General features: G+C 34.4%; 1 protein-coding gene across 3 annotated transcripts in view; it reads right to left on the bottom strand.

Moving 5' to 3' along the window:
* Positions 1 to 1281: 1281 nt before the first annotated feature.
* Positions 1282 to 22318, bottom strand: part of foxo (forkhead box, sub-group O) — a 167572-nt gene continuing 146535 nt past the window's right edge. For 2 of the 3 annotated variants that reach the window (XM_018452256.1, XM_018452258.1), the window contains exon 8: positions 1282 to 1582. The gene's annotated coding sequence lies outside the window, so the exon portion shown is untranslated. The remainder of the gene's footprint in view (positions 1583 to 22318) is intronic. The other variant, XM_018452257.1, reaches the window with a different exon arrangement.

Below are 22318 nucleotides of genomic sequence, written 5' to 3'. Positions count from 1 at the left end.
TTTATAAAATGTGTACTATACAGGGTGTAACTGAAATAACGCCTACTAATCATACAGTGCTATTCCTAATAAAAAAAACTAAGTCGAAAAGTCGTTTACCATTTTGCAATTTTCGCAGTAGTTAACGAGATATTAATTTCTAAATATTGCCGAAAAAACGGATAAAATCGATATATGACAATTTTGAGATGTCTTTCCGTGTGCTTTGTGAAATATTTTGAAGATTTTTCTTAAAGAACTCTTAAAGAAATCTTAAAGCTGTCTTATACGTCGATTTTAGACATTTTGCTCATTGGATAACTAAAAAAAAATATTACGAAAATTGCAAAATGGTAGAGGACTTTTTGTCTCAGTTTTTTATTAGCAATAGCACTATATGATTAGTAGGCGTTATTTCAGTTACATCCTGTATATTTAATTATTTCATTTACAAAATCAAGAACTGACAAATTTAATTAATTTGAAAATATTAGCATTCAATATTATAATAGTAATTATATTGTTATAATATCGATAGTTCAAAAAAATTATATATTTACGATATTATGAAAATTTCGGTATTCGTGTGACGTTTAGTCGATATAATTAAAGAGTTTCATTGTTTTATAAGATAGAGATGTATATAATATCAATGTACAATTACTAGTAAAATTACTAGTATTATTTCAACATTCAGTCCCTGCTTTCAAAGATCTCGAAAAAATCGCATGAAGGAATTACACGGAATTGTTAAAATGACGCTTTCAGCGAAGTTAGTCTACCCCAAGCTCTAAGCGTTCTCAAATTATTTGTTTTGACGATTTAATGTCTTGGCGGTTCGAATTCGAAGATCGGAGACGATTCATGAATCGGAATACCCGCGAAGTTACGGCTCAAGGGAGCTTTCGATTCAAATCTTTCAATAATAATCAATGATGATTTGACAATTAACCCTTAAAGTCTGAATTTATACTATGTAAATCCATAGATATTTTATTATAAATTAAAAGAAAATATTTTCCACATATATATAATAATTATATATAAAAATAAATTATTTAAATAAAAATATATATAAACATATAACATCAAACTCATAACTATGATTATTAAAGTAAAGCCCTAATGATCTCTAATAAATAACATTAGGTTTCTCATCATTGATGTCACTTTTTGGAAATTAAGGATTAATTACCAGTCACAATTGAATTGTAAATCATCATCAGAAAGAAGAATAATTAACAGAAGAAATAATATTTTACAATATTTTACATTAAAATTTGATTTAATCATATACGTTACGAAAATTTTCTTAAATCCGTGAGAGCTCGTAACCTCGTAATCGTCATAAGCATCTTCGGCCTATCTTGAGCACCGGCTCATTGTTACAAAAGCTGAAGACGTTTGATGAAACGATGATGAAGCCCTCGCCGACGTTAATCGCACTCGCGGCGATAGTTTCTCGCACCACAATTGCACTAACGTAAATTGGCATTTTTGAAGTACGTATTTCGTCGTGATCTGGCATCATTATGTCTATATCTTATCACAAGTCGTCGGTTCACCCTCTCGTCCTCGGCATGTCGAGCATCTGCAGAAACATCTGTAACAGAAAGAAAACGAACCATCTTATTATGGATTGATTTTTACATAAAGTTGCAATTTTTACATATGATAAGTTTTTATTTGAAATTATCGTACTTTTTATAATTAATTAAATAATTATTTTTTATTCAATGTAAACAATAAATATTAAAATATTCCTTACAACGATAATAATTATATAAAATATTACATTTAGTAAGTAAAAATTAATATGTAAAATATTTGAAAATCTAGCAACTTTTGCAGCATTTAGCGGCACGTCTTTTTTATTCTTTTGAGAAGAAATGTGACTTAAATTAGATATGATAACTTCATCCGAGAGAGTTCAGTTTCATAGTACTTGAATAATCTTAAACACAGTCTAAAACAAAAATACACTGTTAATTATTGTATATAATATATTTTATTCTAAAAAATAAAGAAATATACTTCAAATTATAAAAATTTCAAAGCCTTCATTCAATCTTCATTCTACTGAGATGTTTTTATCTGTTTTGGAATTTTAAATATATGTATAACATTTTAAAATATAGCTATTTAGATCCCTTAAAACTTATTGGGTGTAGCGTTTAAATAATTAGCATTTAACAAGAAAATTCGGTAATGGGCATTCGATTAATGCATTAGCGAATTAATTCAATCAGCAAAGATTGTTTTAACGCGATTTCTCGGAAGACGGAAACTTCTAAGATTGTCCGCCTGCTAAAGGGCCCTTTCGGCTATTTTCCACATGCTTGATCTATTGCCCTAAATTGGTCCAGCTATGCGACGAACGAGTCCGACTTCGAAGAAGTCGACCATGACATCAACTTTTTCATTCCTAATATTGAAAAGTTTTCCCCAGGCCGCGAGAGCCAGAGAGATCAAAATCCCTCTTTTCCGATCTCTCGACGTTCGTCGAAATAGTCGATGACGGTAGCGACCGGAAGAGATAGTTTTGCAGATTGATTAAAGAGCGAAGGAGAAGGATCGCAAATCGTGACGGGAAAAATGAGGAAGGGTAATTTGATTATTTGAGCGAGAGAAGGCGTTATTGAGAAGAGACACAAGGAGATGACGTAACGCTGTCGTTATATTAGGTTGTTACAAAAATCGCGTCTGCGAGAGTGACTTTCCTTACAAAAGCGCGCGAAACTTCCGTAGCACAATTTCCAACGAGATTCTGACAAAAAGTTGTAGATGATGAGCAATGACGCGCAAATATGTGTAATGGAATAGAAGTAAATGGTTGATAAATGTAACGATGTGAGTCACTCAACAATGATGCGTATCTACTAATCATCGAAATTATAATTAAAAACAGAAATGTTTGATAAAGAAAAATATGTATAAGAAATGGGAATTACATAAATATAATAAGTGATACACAATAAAGTAATATAATAAGTAATATAATAAGTATAATAATAAAAAATAAAGAAATATATATATTGAAAGTAAAGAAAAAAGATGATCAAAGAATGATAAAAAAACAGAATGAAGAAAGAAAACAACAACGAAAAGGATCATCAAAAAGAACGGAGTTCAGAAATATAACAATATATAATGCAAATAGATAATAAATATAAGGGATGATAGGAAACAAAAGCGAGAGAAGTCGTAATCGTTCCCTTCAAAGGAAGAATAAGGATGATGGAACAGGATTAAGAGCGAAGAAAGAAGAATAATACGGAAGGATATACATTGTATGAGAGAGACAAAACAATGAAGACATGATGAGATAATAAATATCGAGAAAGATAGTGAAGTAAGGGGACAAAAAAAGAGCAAGGTACAGAGAAAGACTGTGTTAAAAGAACAAGAACGATGTGGCGAGATAATAAATATCAGGAGAGACAGAAAAACAAGAAGAGGGGAACTTCTCTCAATTCGAAGAATGCAAAGGAGCGAGGATAGCAGGATCAAGATCGAAGCCGAAGCGAAAATAATGCATAAGCGAGCGGCGCTAACAAGGTCGACGATGCAGGATCAAGATAGGAACTCAAGAAAGAAGAACATGAGATGAAGTTAGGGGACAAGGACAACAACCTGAAGTAATAGATACCAAAATACTCCAATCAAGAAACACAAAGAAAGAAGAATAAAAGAAGATAAAGTAGAAGCAAAGGGACGTAGAAAGGGTGGACCAGGTAACGGATATCAGGTTATAGAGTTGAAAAAAAGTTAAAGAAGGTAAAACTAGAGGACGAAAATGGAGGAGCGAGAGGGGGGAGAGAGAGAGAGAGAGAGAGAGAGAGAGAGTTCGCAGCTCACATTCGCGATCGAAGCATTGTTTAGCGAGAAGTCGATAGCTAATATCGGTGGAGTGAGTCGATGCACGCTAACCTGCACGACGAGGGGGAGGGAGGGAGAGGGAAAGAGGAAGAGGATTTAGGGGGACGAGCAGAATCCTCGTCGTCGCCATCGTCGTCGTCGTAGTCGACGTCGTCGAAGTGATTTACATGCATGCCGAGATGGCTTTTACCGTTCGTGAACGTGTTCGTAACACGTACAACGATACGTAGCTCGCGTTCGTGCACGGGTATGGGAGTATTTGTATATGTGGATATGCGTGTGCACATACAGGCTACATCCACTGTCGGCTAGCTAACGCCGAAATCCGGGAATTGGGTTTCGCGTTGGCGGGCGCGTCATTACTTTGTTTATGTGAACGAGAACGCGCTGAGACAGCGAAGAAAAAGTGTCCCGTACGAGTAGATCCGGACGGGCTAATATTTACCGGACGGATGGTAGCGGAGCGGTAGCGCGAGAGCATAGCGTTTCACGATTTTTTTTGCCAGCTTTATGCATGCGGCTGATCCACTTTGTGTGAACGACGACCAATCGTCACCCGCCCCCGCGCTGCCTGCATTGGCAGCATACCAATACCAAACCGATTTCCGTTTGTTCGTTCGACCGATGTACTTTGCTTGCTACGAGGTATTTCTTCTCTCTTGTCACTTCCGTTTCGCTCTGTCTTTCTATCAAAGAGAAAGATTCGCGCGAGAGGATAATGCAAAGATGGTTTTAAGATAAAATACAGAGAAAAGATTAAAATAGTAGTAAGGATATAAACAACATAAATAATATAAAGGAGATTAAGATACCTATATCAAGATAAAAAGAGAGATTAAGTGCATTAAAAAAATTGTTTATTTTGTTAAAAAGAAATTTTCGTTGTAAAATTTCAAAAATTATAATATTTAAATAAATAATTGGCATATTGAATAATTTGAAAATAGTACGCTATCGAATCTGCTTAAATGAGTAAAACAAGGTAAAATTATCCTGTGGAAACAATTACATTTCATAGTTAATTTAGAAAATGGTATTGACTTATTGATTCTCTCTAGAAACAACGATCCAATCATCATGGTTTGTTGAATGATTAATTATATCAATTTCAAGATTAACTGTAACATTGATAACTTGGAACTTCTCTCTGTCATACCTATGTATCAATTTTTAAACCCTCCTCCATCTGCAATCTAAGTCTTTTTTGACACAAACGAAATTTCACTCTCAAATTTCACGCTCATTTTTGCTCATCAACTTTAATTTTGATTAAATAAAGGTTGTAACATTTGAATTAAAAAAAAACCTATTTGGTTATATAATAGAGATATTGAAAAGAAATCCTGATTCTTTTTGAAAACTTATTACAATAAACAGCTTATAATATATTGTAAAATCTTGGACTGAACAAGAGATTCAGATTACAGTCGGAGGAAGTAAAAATATGATTACAGAGGTTTAAATTGGTCACATCTCTAGCATTCTTATATTTTCTTTCAACGATTTCATCGTAATTCTTGTACAAATTCTCGGCGATTATTGATATTTCCCTATGACCTTGAACAAGACGTCGTCAGAGACGAAGACGTCGATTCGAGTAAGAAGACAGGAAATGTACCGCGTATACCGACTAACATAAGTATGAGAAAAAGCGATGAAAGAGTGAGGGCAAACGGAAAGTGAAAAGAAAGAAGGAAAGTGAAAGGAAGGAACTGCGCCTTTTCGAATACGCGCTTTGCATAAATTTTACATCGACTGTAAATCCACGAATGGATTTAATGACGCTTTAACGCTGGATCTAATGATCGCGATGCATAAACTGCTGTGCACATCATTATGAAGTGATATGCGTTGCATGTAATCGGGAACCGCCAATGAACTAATAATATTTTGCAACCGACTGCTAGAACATTGATCTCGCAAGAACATTGAGTCGATTTAGAGTCGATCGTCATTAACCTGTTTAAAATATACGGTAATAAAAAGATCGATTTTGCAATAGTCGAGGTACAAATTATAGTCAGATATTTGAAAAATTAGATAAATGTAATATTAGAGGCAACATATCTTTTTGTTTGGATTAAGTCTAGGAATAGCAAATGCGAATCTAAGCTAAAGTTTTTTAGACAACGCGTTCTTTAGGGATCGCGTTTCTCAAAGATTTTCTCGACACGCGTCTTGCGTAGAAATTCGCTGCCGAGAGATTTAGACAGCAACATTGGAGACAGAACGATAGAGGAGAGAGTGGTAGCCATTCTGGGCGCTCATTCATTCGCACAAGTACAAAGTACGCTCTCCCAGCGGGATGAAAGATCGGGCGTCGATGCTAAAACGCGGCCCTCCGCCTGGACCTGCTAATGGATTCTGCACTCCGATGTCATCCTCATCTTTTTTTCACCAACTCCGGTTTGAATCCATACACTTTCCGCTTTCTGTGCCTCGATTTCAGGTGCTCGCATTTCGCGTTTTCACATAGTATAATTATGTAATAGGGCAAAATTAAATTGATATATTGTACATATATATTTTTTTTCTCATTCATCCATGCAATGAAGAAAAAAGTTCGGATATTTTGTGATTGCATCTATTATTACGTTAGACACTGGAAATCAGCGCTACGTCCAAGTAAGACGTAAGTATTTAATGGGTAGCGCTTAAATACTAAATGAGAAGAAAAAGAGATCAATATAATCGACATAGATCCTCGGAGAAATGAAAAAGACAGTTTTATCGTCCAGGTTCGTTACGTTTCGTGATTCGAGTTGGTGGCAATTCGAGAGAAGTGTCTCATTGTCTGCGATTTTATTTTCGAGTCTTACGAGTTCACTGTGCGTTTCTTTTTTCCTTTTGATTGCGTAATCGCAAATTCAACGAGTATCGTTGGCTATGTTCGCGGTAAAAAGAGTACAATTAATCGAAACTATATCGATGTCCTTAACGGCGCGAAAGTAGCGGCATTTCTGTCCCAATAAAACCAGTCGACTTTCCTTCCAAGTAGTAATTAACTGTCGCCTTGCAAACGCCCGATTGCGAATTTCCGAATTCCATTTCGCGAAGCGTTTTATTGTGCAACGATCTTAGTAGATTACCATTACTGGTGAATCGTTTTTTATACAGCGTAACTCGTAACGAATGTTTCAACGTTGATTTGCACAAAAAATCTTTCGACATAAAAAGTATTTTGGCTCTCTTTCGCGATTGTTTATTATAATGTTCATGCATTTTCAGGTAGTTAAACGTTACTAAATAATAGTGTTAATAGTGTATCTGAAATTCTATGTTTCGCAAAGAGAGAGATTTCACATGTTTTACAAAATATTATACGTCTAACTTGCGAGTGAAGTAAATATTTACGCGAACAATACAATGCACACGTATATGCTCGCATTCACGTTTCATTCTAGGTCAAACGCTGTTAATTACGAATTAAGTACACATATAGAACGTATATAATTACACTAATAGCGACATTAATTATAATGCTACTGATATTATAAAGCAAACAGTACTACTGAATATTCGCTTTTACATTCGGCTTAATGTAAGAAATTTGTAATTATCGCGTTTCTTTTTTTTTTTTAATCACTATTAGTAATAAATGTTTATATTTTTTCTAAAAAAAATTAATCTAAGTTATATTAAAATATGAGGGTGCGACAAAAATTTTTTAACAATTTATACTGAGTTATTTCAATATTATTTCTCTTATATAATTAAATTTTAATACGAAAAAGAAAAAATGTTGAGAGTTACATTTTTGACGATATATTTTTGTTCAGTATAGGATGATATATATGACGCCATTCACTGAATATATAAATGTACCTTCAATATCACGTAATAATTTTGATTCCTGCATTTACTAAAAAGAGAAAATATCGTTTTTTTTTTTTAGTATAATAGTATATACGCCATATTTTTGGAGTATGTGTTCGAACACTCCGTAAACACGAACGCTACCTTCTTCAGTATTTAAAGGGCTAATCGTGAGAGCATTAATAATACTTGCAGCTCGTATCAATTGCACAATTACACATCGAATCAACCTTCCATTTCGGCCATCCATTACCGTGACTCGGAAACGCGTTCAATATACGAAGAGCAGTTCGGTCCGATTCAATTTGAAAAAATAGGTTGCGTTAGCTTTGCATAGAGCACAGTTTTTTATATTTTTAATTTCCATCCCGGCAGCGCCATTTCTATCTGTCACTGACACACGGGACGGGGTTTGGGATAGTGGTGGCATACCATGCCGATGTATGATCTGCCTGCTGATATATGGCAGTAACGTGAGCAAAAATGCGGGGCCGATTGAATTACATTGAGTTACGTGTCGTTACGCAATGTATCTACGAACGAGTATGGAGAATGCAGAGGGGGATAGTGGGGAAGAGCGCAGCGCGGAGGAGTGGAATTTATAGCACGACCTTTTGGTTACGTTTGATTTTGAAAAATCGTCACCGCCAAAAATTACGAGCCCACCCACGCGCGTACGTTTTGGCACGTGCGGGTCGACCATATTTATTTGTCCCACGTGTTCTTCGTTTCGCTTTGCGTCTCCCTTGCTTTCCTCTCTTTCCGTATCGCTCTCCCTCTCGTGATTTTGAACCCGCTCTGCCGCCGCTTTCCCGAAGAAATATACGGTCGGAGGAAACGACGTCGTATAATACTTGTGCGACGTTTATCGTTATGCATGCTGAAATTACAAATTAAGTGCGACATACTTAAATAGCGGAAAAGCAAAAAAAAAAACGATGCACTTAACATGCTTATACGTATCTACTTGATTTATTCTTTTAACCATATTTGTTTTTTTTTTGTATCTTTTGCTTCTCTTAAAATATATCAAATGCATATTATGTATTGAATGACGCTAATTTTACTCTATAACTTGATAAGGAAGGACTAATGATAATTAGTATGATACCATAATATTTCTATAACTCAACTCTTACAAGCACATAGCGTATTTTGATTTATTACTTTCCTAATTACAGTATAGCTAATTACGTGTAGACATAGCCAAGCATTATCCGACTCTGGCCGATAAGTTTTTATCTCGGTTTTTATATATACGTTATATATAAGTTTTTATCTCGGTTTTATATATACGTTCCAAGGACGAAACCATGAATTTCGCAAAAACCACGATATCGCGGTAACACACAACTATTCGGTCAGCGGTCATTATCGAAGGGTTATAGCAAGGATCTCTACACACTTGGGATATCCTATTTGCTCCTAGAGATAGTTCGACTTCAGATAGAGAGAGACGGTGCCGGTCGGCCACCAAAGGGGATGAGGCGATGGAGAGGAAGAGGGTGCGGAAAGAGGAAAAAGAAGTATGAGGAGGGTTAGCCTGTCGAGTGGTGTAGAGGGGAAACAGCGGGCTCGTTGGTGCAAGGGGACGAAAGACGCGTGTCGGTGCGCCGAAGGAGGGTACGTGGCAAGATAGCGACGGGTGGGAGGGTTGGCCACGTGGCGCCGCGGCGCGCCGTTCCGGCGCCGTCGTCCCGCACACCCCGTGTACGGCTCAGTTCCACTTCAACCCCCAGCACAACGGCCCAACCGGCTGGCTGGCTGGCTGGCTGACTAGCTGACTGGTTCTCTTCGTCTTCTGTGAGACGAACGGAACTACTCGATCGCGCCGTTACCGGGGAATGTAGCTCGAACCGATCATATCGGCTGATTCAAAAATATATTATAATCTTGCAGTTATAGATCAAGATACAGGAAATTAATTTGTATTTGTAAAAATCGAAGTAAAAATTTATAAAGCAATTTTTTTAGTTCTTTTAGAAATGATAAGCATGATGACAAATTATCATTTATTACAATTTTCAAACTAGAATTTAAATAGAAATATTTAAATATTCCAAATAAATGTTATTCTTCTTGTATTCTTGTTATATTGGCTATTTGAGATAATGAAAAAAATACACTATTGGTAATACGCCTAGTATATCGATCTTGCTTAGTCGAGACGGCGACGTTTAACTCATTTTGCATGACCTTCGACCTATGTCTATAATTTGGCGATGGTTAAGGATTATGTCTACTGACATTAGATCGCCTTTGTGTCGTAAAATTAAATTAGAAGCTTTGAAAGTATTACCGCGACGTGCTTGTTTGCAATGAACGGCATTATTTCACGTCGATCGATTTTAATATGGCCAAAGAGAGATTTTGGCTCCTTGCAAGACGCGAGGTTAAAAGATAAAAGAAATAGCATAAAGAATAGCATACAGGAGGTGATACTCAGATTAGTGATTTTAAAACAGATTTCTCTTTTAACAAAAATTTTATAATTAAAATAGGAATTAAACAAATTAATTTTCACACTTATACACAAATAGTAAATACTTTTCAATTATTTTTAAGTTTTCTATAAAAATCTATTAAAACTTAACAGAAGCAGAATATTTTATCATAGAATAACGAAGATCAATAACTTTTAATTATATCTTTTCTATGAAAAATCCATATCCTAAGCTTCTTGAGAAAAAACGTAGAGAATCTATCTATAAAAGGATGCTTTATGAAAGATATTGCAACGGCCATCAGATTTTTCCACGTCACTAGAAATCTGAAAATGCCGCTCGATTAATATGCGATTCTTCTAGGAAAAATTAGTATTTTAACCACACACATTCTTGAGATTTGCGTGCTGTGCAAATCTTATGCACACGCTAAATAGCATATTATGAAGTACAATTTTATCTTATTTTTATACAATTATATTAGTATTTATCATATAAACTCTGACTTACTGTCGTAAATAAATCTGTAACTGCGTTTATGTAACTTGTTTAATTTATTAACGAAAAATCTACTAAACATATCGAATAATTTGCATTGTAAAGATCTCAGCGTATATTTCACTTTACTTAATTACTTTACGTAACTCACTTAATTACTTTTCGCCTTGTTTTACTAAATCTTGACGTTTAATTATCTTTATTACGGTAACTGAATTCACAACGTAATTTGGCATCAAAGCGAGCTCTTGCTATATATTTAAATCTCTGATTCGTTGACATATTATTGTCGACATATTCGGGAACACTTACTCTTAATTAGCCCATGAATGTTTTATTTAAGACAGTTCAAATCAAGTTTGTAGAAAATTGGTTCGTCATAACGTCATTAGTACGACATGATCTTTCATGCTCCATTCGATTACCGTTAAACTGCATAGCTCTTTAGAACTTTATATTGCACGTATATATAAATATTACATCGTGCTTAACAATCAAATAAAAGTGTCAATTAGAAATTTTTTTTTTCTGAAATTACAAATTTTATAATAATTAAGTAATGTATATAAAATATGTAATATATAGTAAATGTTCAGTTTGTCAAATTTACTGTTATTCTATGACATTTATAAAAAAACTAATTGTCTCACTTTCGTTTATTATAATCCTTTAGGTCAATTATTCAATTTCTATTCGTATAACGAAACAGAAAAAATGACAGTGTGACCGCAAGGATAACATAGTGCATCGTGCATTCACGAAGTAGAACGAGTCAGTCGCGAGTCAGGCAGATCGCAACGCTTTTCGATTCGACTCGACTCGACAGCTTCGAGTTCTCCCGTTTGCCTGCTCCTCCGCGGTTCTATATATGTTACGTCAGCATGTTTCAGCGGCTGCCGGTGCCCGAAAGTTTTCGCCCGGCGACAAGATATTTCAAGTGGTCGCCCGGTCGCTCAGTCGCGCGATCGTCCCGCGCTGAAATATTGGACGGCTCTTTCTTGCAGCCGCATATTCTTCCTCCACCTCCGGGCACACCCCGGTACTGCCGCCACTTTCCACCGCCAACCACCCCTCGCTACTCACCCCAACGTCCCTGTCATCCACCATCTCCCGCGACCTTCTTTTTCTCCCCCGGCTTCCTTCTTTTCCGTTCCCAAACTCTTCCTCCGCTGTCTAACCTCCTTCCACTCTCTTCCTTCTTCTTTTCCTCCGTCCTGACGTCTTCTTTTCGATGGTCGGGCGCCTGCCTTCGCGCAAGAACTTCACGACTTATGACTCGCGTATTAAGTCCGGCGAAGCCCCGGCTATCCGCCGTTAACTACCCATGAATGAGTTACGCTCGGCCGACGCTAATTTCCCAGATTGTCCGAAAGGGACGTAAAGTGTCTATTAATCCGCGTAACGAGGACAAAGCTGCTCCGGTCTCAGTCGCAGGGGTGTCCTCGGAGGAAGAGCTACGAGCTCCTTTCCGGTCCTCGGCGACGACAAAGAAGATGGGAAAAACGTTGTCGTAAAGAATCATGGAAGATCCACATCGCGAATGCGCGTGATCCTCGGTAAACTTAATCGCGTACAGTCCAAGAATACATATTTTTCACGAATTTTAAGGAACTGAGTGACAGGATTGACGCGATGAAATGTGGATGATATGTGTGAGACAATAGGTTAAATTTGGCAAAAACACATGTTTTATTATACCCTTATCAACGAGATTGTTAGATTAGAACCTACTTTTTCACAGAGATTTACTAAGGTTCTTCATCTTCATATACGAGTGATTTTATGACAAGCTAAAAATATCAGGAGAGAGTTACATCTAAATATTGGGGCACACATGAACAATTTGCACATCTTGCTCTATTAAAAGTTTTAGTTCTTATATTTACCAAAAGAATTACGGGATCATCTTTTTCAAAAAAATAAAATAAAAAATTGGAAACTTTCTATTTTGGTGCACAATTTTTTAATTGTTTAAATCCATCCTAGTATTTAGATGTTATATGGGCAAGATTTTTAATAAAATTGAGTAAAGTGCAATAATTCTATTAGTGAATAAATTCTAAAAATTCTAATGGCACTGCTAGTTATTGCATAGATTTGATAATAAATATTTTTCTGAACTTTTATTTTAATAATACAGTAATATAGTTTTATATTTATTATATTGATTTAATAAATATTTCTATCATATATATATATATTAATAACTAATAATAAAGCATATAGATAGATATGGAGAAGTCTCATGAGCAGATCGGGCATTAATAATGTTCTATTAAGTATAGATATAATTAATATACACATATCGCTCGTTTGCTACAACAATGACACAATTAAAATAATTAAATTTTCTACAAAATAAGTTTAAAAGTTTTAAATTAATAAAATTTTTACATTAATTTTAAAATGTAATATTCGTGCAATTTTCAATACTAATTTTAAAATGCAATATTCCTGTAATAACTGATTATATAGAAGAATAAAAATATATTATTTTAAAGTATATTTTTTTATTTCTTTTTATGTTTTTGTTTTTTTTTTTTGCAATAAATGACAATTTTTAAGTTATATCGTTGTAGTAAATCAACGGTATGTACATACTTTCGAAGTAGGTCACTCTTAAGTCATATATTCTAAGTCATAATGAATTCAAAGAGATGCAGGTACCAGTTAATGCTATGTAATTTATTTCGGTAAAATCTCGCTAAAATTTGACGCATGTCACTTTTCGAGTAAACTATTCAATTAATGTCATTTCGTATGGAAGCAGAATAGAGGATTTTCTATATTTATACGTATGATGTCTCATTTCCTTCAAAGAATGACATAAAATGACGTTGATTGCCCTATTTTCCGGAAATTGATTTAAATCGTAAATTGCAAGTCCATATTTTTTCATATAATTTATTAGTGCATTGAGTTTTAAGAAATTGAAGATGTTTTTGTTCTTCTTCATTTTTTATTCTTCTAAGAAAACAAAAACAAAAAGAGAGAAAACATTATATAGTATAAAACACGTATATAACTTTTTATAATTATTTTTATTGTTTAAATAAAAAATATCTTTAATCAAGTTTCCGAAATTTCTCTAATAAAAATATATTTTATTTGATATTAATTACATGAAATATTTCGCGTTATAATAAATTACAGAAATCATTAGAGTCTCTCAAATTCTAATACAAAATTTTAAGACTAAGAAGCACGATAATCAAGCAGTTAATGCTGTATCTCTGGGATTCCGACTTACGCAAGAGATAAGAGGTGGTTCGATACTACATATCGTTACAAGAGATAGCATGAATCGGACCTCGGCGGGAGAACGATGAGGCTGGCAAGAAGGGAACTCCTTCCTTCGTGGCTCCGCGTCCTTCTTAAAGGATAACGACGGAAAACGCTGGACGGAACAAAGTAGTTGGCGCCGATTAAACAAATCGCATTATAAGTTAGCCTCTGCTGGCTGGTAGTACCAAACTTACCAACTCGCTTTATATTAAGACGAACCGCCCTCCAGGACATCCCCCGGGCCGCGCGCCACGCTTGATCTGAGACCGGCTATAAACTTCAGAAATGGCTCTCCCCCTTCTTACTTCGACCTCGCCCTCCTCGCTTGAACACAGACGGGAAGAGGATATAATTGTTTAATTGAATTTATTAGGACGTCGCTCGTAGATTTGTCAAGGCTGACAGTTTTAGTCCTCGCGCCGTCGACGCGCCGCCGTCACCGACCCATTCTTAACGTTCTCACCCCAATCGCGAGCCTACATGTTACGGAACGATGTCAGGATCCTTTATTTCTCCCGAACCCGATCCAATCTCCGGTCCAACCCTCTGATCCTGACTAGCGCTCTATTATTCATAATTAATTCGTTCCAACACAGGCTAGTCTGTGCTTTTCCGCGATTTCTCTGAACTCTTTAACCTCATGATCTGTCGAGAGCGAGCATCTCGAGGAGTGGCCGCACTTCTTTATCTCATCAGATGAATGTTTCATACCGCGGCATGACGTTCGTAGGATCAGCTGGAATTTTAATGTTGCGCGAAAGGTAACGACTAGACGATTAATAGTTTCTATAGCTAGATCTGGCATGCAAAAAATATCATTCGAAAGCCATTGCCCGATGTTATCGGACGGATAATCAGGCGACTGATTAAAATTTCATGTATACCGGTCGCTTCTCCGAAACGAAAAAGCGTAAGATACACTTTTAGTGAGAAGTTATCATTCCATACTTTAACAATACGGCAAACAATTATTTCTCAAGAATATTTTCACTATGAAATTAAACTTTGTTAAGAGGAATTACAAAATTTAATTTTGATTTGCTTCTCACGCAGAGATCCATTTCTATAGCATGAAATAAAAATGTGTTTTCCTCGACTTTAGTTCTGAAAAATTACTTTATCTTTCTATTACGGTAAAAAACAATTTTCACATGCTTAATAATAATCAATTTCGCATAGTTTAAATACGGTTATGAGAATTACTGATTGATTTTAGATAATAATAACGAATATAGAAAGAGGGATAGAGGAAAAGTTGTAAGAGATTGAAATTCCCTCTAAAATTTAAACACGTCTACAGCATTAGACTGCCGTAAAAGTTGCTTTACGACGGTGAAACCATCAAAACTATCGAGCGGCCTGATTGCATTTTCGTTCCGTTTTACAATCCTCATGAACGACGCCGGCGAAGTGCACGAACATTATCGTTTTCAACTCGATTATCGTGATTCCGCGATGATCGACTGCAGAGCTGAACGCATACTGCACAACGACATTTATCTAGAAACTTTTTCCCCCAAACACGACGTGTCCTATCTGCTCGACATAAATCCAGCAAAAACGAATGAATCGATAGATCCAGTGTACTTTGATTTAATAACTCCTCGAAAGAGTTAAGTGTTATAAAATTATTATAAGTGAAATTAAAAAATAAATCGCTGAGAATTTTACTGAACGTACACGAAGTCGACATATTAATCACAATTAGGGAAGATTACTTAATTAACATATTAAATTTCAATCAGCGTTCCTTAAATTTCTTTAAATCATCTGAGGTAAAAGGAAAAGATTTTCTATACATATACGCGCGAATGTAATATAAAAATTTCGCGTATGATTGTATAAAAATAATTGGAAATAACGCGTTTCTAGTACACTGAACAAATTTTATTAAAATAACATTATATATGCATGACCGAATACTTGCAGCGTGCATGGCAAGGTCATGCGATTAATTTTGAAGCGGGCCCTTATAAATCGAACGAATCAGTCGCTTATTCATCCGTCTCAGACGGATTCATCGGCCGTGTCATCCTTAGTCACTCTTGTGCCATCGCTCATATTCAAGCGAAGAAACGTGAGTTTTACGAGTAAAAAGAAATTTCAGTCGAGGCGTAGGGTGCATCGTCCGCGAATTCTTTTGTAAGAATGTTCCATCAGCGATGTTAGTGTAACGTACGTGATTTCTCGCAATCGCGGTAACTCGATATCGGACTCATAAATTTACATTACGTTGGTAGAGATACGATTGCACCCTCGGAACGCATTTCAGCGATGTTAAGAATGATAGTGCAACTGAAATCGTATCCCGCTAATGGATGTGGAAAATTACGCAATTGAGAGATCTTTTTGCGAAAATTACCGTCGCTCGAAAAGAAATAACTGGACGTTTCACCGATTATATATTTAATTCAATCAAGAGCACTATATCCCGCTGTGCTGAATTTCCAAATATCAGATCATCCGATAAGTTTATGCGTATTCGTTACGGAGGGTATATTTGTCATGATGTATTTTTGATAGAGATGAAATAATAAAGATAATATCCTTAAGAAGAAATTGTTGAAAACGAAAAATAATATATATCATTCAATTTTATAGAAAAATAAACTTTTTTAATTTTATACTTTTCAAAATTTGTTAAAAATATATAAATTTTTTTAGTTATATATCTACTAAAACTTTGATTAATTAAAACATTTTATTTATATATTGATAAAAAAATAAAATTAAAGCAAGAGTGTAAGATTTAATTAATTTTATAGCCACTTGCGCTCTAAAAGTGAATTAGTGTATTATTACTGATTATATCAGTTATAAGTGTAACACTGAAGTCATCAGCGAATATTTACTGTTTTTCAGTAATAATACGCTGATTCACTTTAGAGGTTATGATTTTCTGCATATTCAATCTGTAGGAACCTTAACTTCTCAAAATGAATCAGTGTATTATTACTGAAAAACAGTAAATATTTGATATTACAGTTATAAGTGTAATACTGAAGTCAGTGATAATACACTGATTCACTTTTAGACAGTGATATAAAATATCCTGCAATATACTATCGTAATGCAACACACTTGCATTATTTTTGAAATACGCACTTTCACCTAACGAACGATACTAACCTCTCAGAAATCGGACGAAGCACTTTAATTTCCTGGCAGGTGGGTGAGTGAGTGGACGTTGGGAAAGAGAAACTAGGGAGAAACGAATGGAAACGAGACAGAGTAGCCGGAAAATGCGCGAGAATCGAGATAGTAAGAGGAGGCACGGATAGGCAGGCGGATGGATCGTTGTTGCCATGACAGTCCTCTCTCGGACGAGGGTGAGCGGATATATCATTCCTCCCGTGGTTCTCGATTTCTAAGATTCCATGTATTCTCACTTCACTTAGCAAAAATTGTATCCAGTTTCATGCAAATAATATGCAAACAGAATTTAATTTTCTCCCGTGTTAAGACCAAATTGATATGTCGAAAATTATTAAAATTTTATTAAATAAAATAAGCATTTAAAATGTCAATATTTATATGTTATTATATAGTTGTTATTATCTTTAATATTGTCATTATCTTAGATATCCTTTATTATTCTTAAAAAGAAATATATAATTTTAGACACATAAATATCATATTTCTAAATAATTGAAAATTGTCAAGAGGCGTTTTGGAATCGATGTGGAAATCACATTCATATGTTACTAATATAGGTATATATTAAATATAATTCGTTCGTGCAGCGAAAAATTTTATAGAAACTTTTTAGAGATAATGCTGATAATTTTAAAATACTTCAAATTCGTACTATAATCACGAAATTAATAACATAATTCACTATAGTAAAAGGAAAAAACTGTCGTAGATAAAATTGAGATTACTAGAAATCAAATAGAAATACTAGAGCATCTAATAGTATTACGAGTTTAGAAAAATTTGTTTATTACTAGCTGCTCTATCGTAATGAAAGAAATATGCAATGTAAAATGGAGTTAAAGGCATACGCATGTTTTTGTGGTGCAATTCAAATACTTTAAGGAGCTATGAGCTTGAATATCGTTTGAAAAGCTTTAAAAGTGAGAGAGCGAGCGAGTGAATAGGTAAACAAACGCCGGGGTTGTTTACCCTTCTGAGAATGTAGACTAGAGCAGGTTGTCCCGGAAGCCGGAGGCATCCGTTGCATACTTTCCTCCACCATGACCTATCCTATTTCATTGTGTTCTCCGATATTACTCCGATCTCTCTTGGTTCTCTTTCTCATAAAAATGGTACCTTTCTTGGATATTAAAGTATTTGAGGCAGTGGACGTTCATTGGCGATTCATTGGCTAATTAAGCGCTTTCATATTCGATCGCAAGTGTCAATAAACGATTAATCGGGTAATAAGTAAGCGTCAGTCGAGTCTATTTTTCTCTCATTTTCTTCTCTAATTATTTTGGTATATATTGTCTATTGGCATATACTATCTAAGTAAATTAAAAAATGTTTTCGAATGAAAATGATTTAACATAGAATAGAGAGAATTATTTTAAATAAAAAAATTAAATGTAATAAAAATATTTTCCGAAGATATATATATATCGTTAATGTAATAGTGTTGTGTTTTTATCATACATTTATCGCATTCTTGGCACATTTTATGATATTTTCAATAATTTTTCTGTCGAAAACTGAGTTTTTGAAATATATTTCTCATCTTCTTTATATGAAATCTTTTGTATAGAATTTAACATGTTAATCCCGATGTTCTATTCGAAATCACAAGCGCGCATCTCCGCCTTTTCGGCGGTATCAAAAGGAAACTTCGCGTTACCTCCATCGAGAGGGCATTCCAGATGACGTCGCAAAACGCGTCATTAAGGGAACGAGAGCAAGTGTCGCTTAGGAGCTGCGACGACGGGGGAACCGATGTAATTATTTCAAGGCCACTGAACGCGCGATCGAGTGAGCGCGCCTCGCATCGGATCATGCTGCTCCAGTGATCCTGAGGCGCCGCTAATCTCCGATCCTTCCCGCGAGGACATATGTCCTCGAGGTCCATCCGTCCTTCCTTCCTTCCTTCCTTCCTTCCTACATGCTGCCTCCGATAATGGTCGCAGACGTTACCCATCACTGATTTACCTAGACGAGAGAACCGCAGCACGGAAGTTCACTCGGCGCGAGAGTCGGGGGGAATTAACGCCCGGGGAGATTCGTCGCCGCCGTGACTTTATCGTGCGCGATCATATAATCGATACCTCTCGGGTGGGCACGCGAAAGTGCAACTTGATAAGACCGTAACGTGTCGTTTGCTTTATCAGGATTAACGATTTCACATGTTCCTCTTGAAACTCCGAAGGTGCCTAACCGATCAAATGAGATGTTGTGTATGATGTATAAGACTCGAATGACATTTGCAATAAAAACTTGACTTCTTCAGAACCTCTGCATCTTCAGATACTTCAATTTATCCAATATCAATATATATTTTTGAAATTTTCAAATCTTCCTTTAAGATTCTAGATTTCTGGGGGGGTTTCCATATTTTCAAATTTTATCTCTGCAAATTCCTGTTTTTTCTGTGAGGTTTCTATAATTTTTAAATTTCATATGATTCAAATAAACATATAAAATAATCGATAGTGTATAATTATCTCTATAAGATTATATTTTTGAAATGTTTGCAATTTCTCGAAAAACGGTCTAGATATCTCTAATATTCACTCATTCTACGATAATCTGGTTAAGGAGATTGAAAGATGAGCGAAGTTTATATTTATACATATATATATATATTCGTAAATGATACTATCGTAATCATTAGCGCGAAATGCTTTTAGATACACCAGACGGTACTTATATAGTCATCATAAAAAAGAATATCAATTATATAGATCAATTATACACACGTGATTTCGGTAAATTTGATGTACGATTGTGCGAATGTGCGAATACGTATTGTAACTAGAGCTCTAATTTTATTCCGTTTTTCGAAGATATGTACGTGTAAACGTAAAACGTTTATCCGTTTATATTCGCTTTCAAAAAAACGTTTACTTGAAGGTAAAGGTTTACACATTTAATTAGCATATCCGTTTATAAAAGAAACATTTTTCCGAATATATGTATTTTATTATACATTTAAACGAAAATACATTTACATGTATATTTAACATATCCATCTATGAAAAACATCTTTTCGAATATTTTAACGTTTTTTTTAATAAAATTAAAAATTGAATTTTTTGCATTTTCTCGTCACACTCCTTAATAAAGGGATAAACGTTTATATAAAAAAAGTGAAAATATTCGAAAAAACGATTCTAATAAACGGATATGTTAATTATACGTGTAAATGTGTTTTCGTTTAAACGTATAATAGTTAATTACACGTATATTCGGAAAAACGTTTCTAATAAACGGATATACTAATTATACATGTAAACGTATTTTCGTTTAAACATATAATAGCGAGCCCTAATTGTAACCGTTATATATTACTTGATTATGTCTTTATGCACTGATAGAAAGGTGTTTTTGATATTTGCGACTATTATAATTACATGTTACCATGATTACGGTTATGATTGCTATAATGTTAGTAATAATAACTATATATGTATATTTCTATCAACAAATGTACTTATATAGCACCGAAAATGATTACAAATTATAGTTATTATTACTATAAAAATAGTGCAATTACTATAAATTAAATTTTTCTTGCCAACTATATTAATACATTTATTGATAGAACTATACATAGTTATTATTACTAACATTATAAGCAGTAATAATCATAGTCACTAGTACTAAGAACTTTTCTCTCAGTATATTATAATTTTCTTACCTTGTCACAAGTCACAACAATAATTATAAACTGTAATTGTAAAAATATATTTAAGTTATTTATACTATTGCACATATACTTATGCTACATAAATGACGTGTAAAGATACAATTTTTAATTGAAAATTAAAAAATGAAAGAGGAATGTTCACATGAAAATTGAATTGGATAAGTCGATTAATTCGATATATAATAAGTTCGATTTGTGCATATCCGCCACTACTTCAGGCGTACTTACGAAGGTTCGTTAAGTGAGGTGAGGTGAGATATAATAAGGCAAAGGTACGCGCTCGAAGTTTGCTATTAAGCGTGCGACTACGCGCGCGAGTGCGATAAATTTCTCGAAGACATCGAGCGTACTTAAGTTATAAGTTATAAATTACAAGTCTTCACACGCTCGGTTAAGTTTCCAGGCGACCGTAATTAAAGGGTAAGATTTCTGTGAGGCTGTGTTTCGTCGCAAGAGATAATTATACGTCTGACCTACTTTTGACGCTGCTTTATGTCAACATCCCCTTTCAAGATAGGAATAATTTATAAGCATATCTGCGTGTGACGGCCAATTTTTAAACGGTACTTATTATTCGATATCTCTTTAGATATTTCAAACATAACTCTATATTTTTCATCACAAAGTATATGTGAGTTATCTTTGACTTTATTGGCAATTAAACATTTTTCTAAATAATGATTTCTAAATAAGGATAATGTGAAATATAATTTAAAATAGGTGTAATATATAATCGAGAAAAATATTAAAAATAATTTAAGAAGGAGTGCCAACTACGGTCAAAGTTAGATGTTGGAATAATAATTCTATATGTAATAATAAGATTGAAAGACCGCTAATGTTAAACATGCTTTAAATTAAGAAGCGCCATAACGGTCAGAACGTTAAGATGTTGAACTATTATAAATTCATTTAAATGAATTAATTTCAGAAATTATAATTGCGTGCCGATATGGTTGTCGGACTTTCAACGCAATCAAATCTGAAAATATTAATAATCCCCCCAAAATTCCCAACTTAAAAACTGTAATAAACTTATTGCGAAAAATAATGCCTCGGCCGGGAGTCGAACCCGGATCTCTTGCATTCGTGCGAGCGTCCTAAGCCTTTAGACCACCGAGACCTGTCTTTAGGAATTACTTGAATTTAAAGAATTCTATATGTAATTTCATTTTAAATACATTTACACTTCAGATATATGATTGCGCACAGAACACTTCCGGACTTGAACACATTGAAACTGAAATAATAACAATCTCACAAATTAAATTTGATCGTCGATTTGAAGAACTTTATTGCGAAGAATATTACTTTAACTTATAGAAAAATAATTTAATCTCTTTAATTGAAAATATTATTTTTCATAATATGTAGTCTTTAAATTATTAAATGTGGACTTTATTTTAGAAACTATTTGAAACTAATAATGAAAAGAATTAAAATGAGACCAACAGTGAATAAATTGTGCACTAATTTAAAAAAAAATAACCACATATGTGACAATATTCTAATATGTAGCAATATAATAATTAAAAAAACTGGCGATGCTTTTCTCAGTTTTGGTAAAAATTAGGGAAAG

Source organism: Mycetomoellerius zeteki, unplaced genomic scaffold, assembly GCF_001594055.1.
Source record: "Mycetomoellerius zeteki isolate Tzet28-1 unplaced genomic scaffold, Tzet1.0 scaffold336, whole genome shotgun sequence".
NCBI classification, from domain to species: Eukaryota; Metazoa; Arthropoda; class Insecta; order Hymenoptera; family Formicidae; genus Mycetomoellerius; species Mycetomoellerius zeteki.
This window is presented reverse-complemented; position numbering and strand designations above follow the sequence as displayed.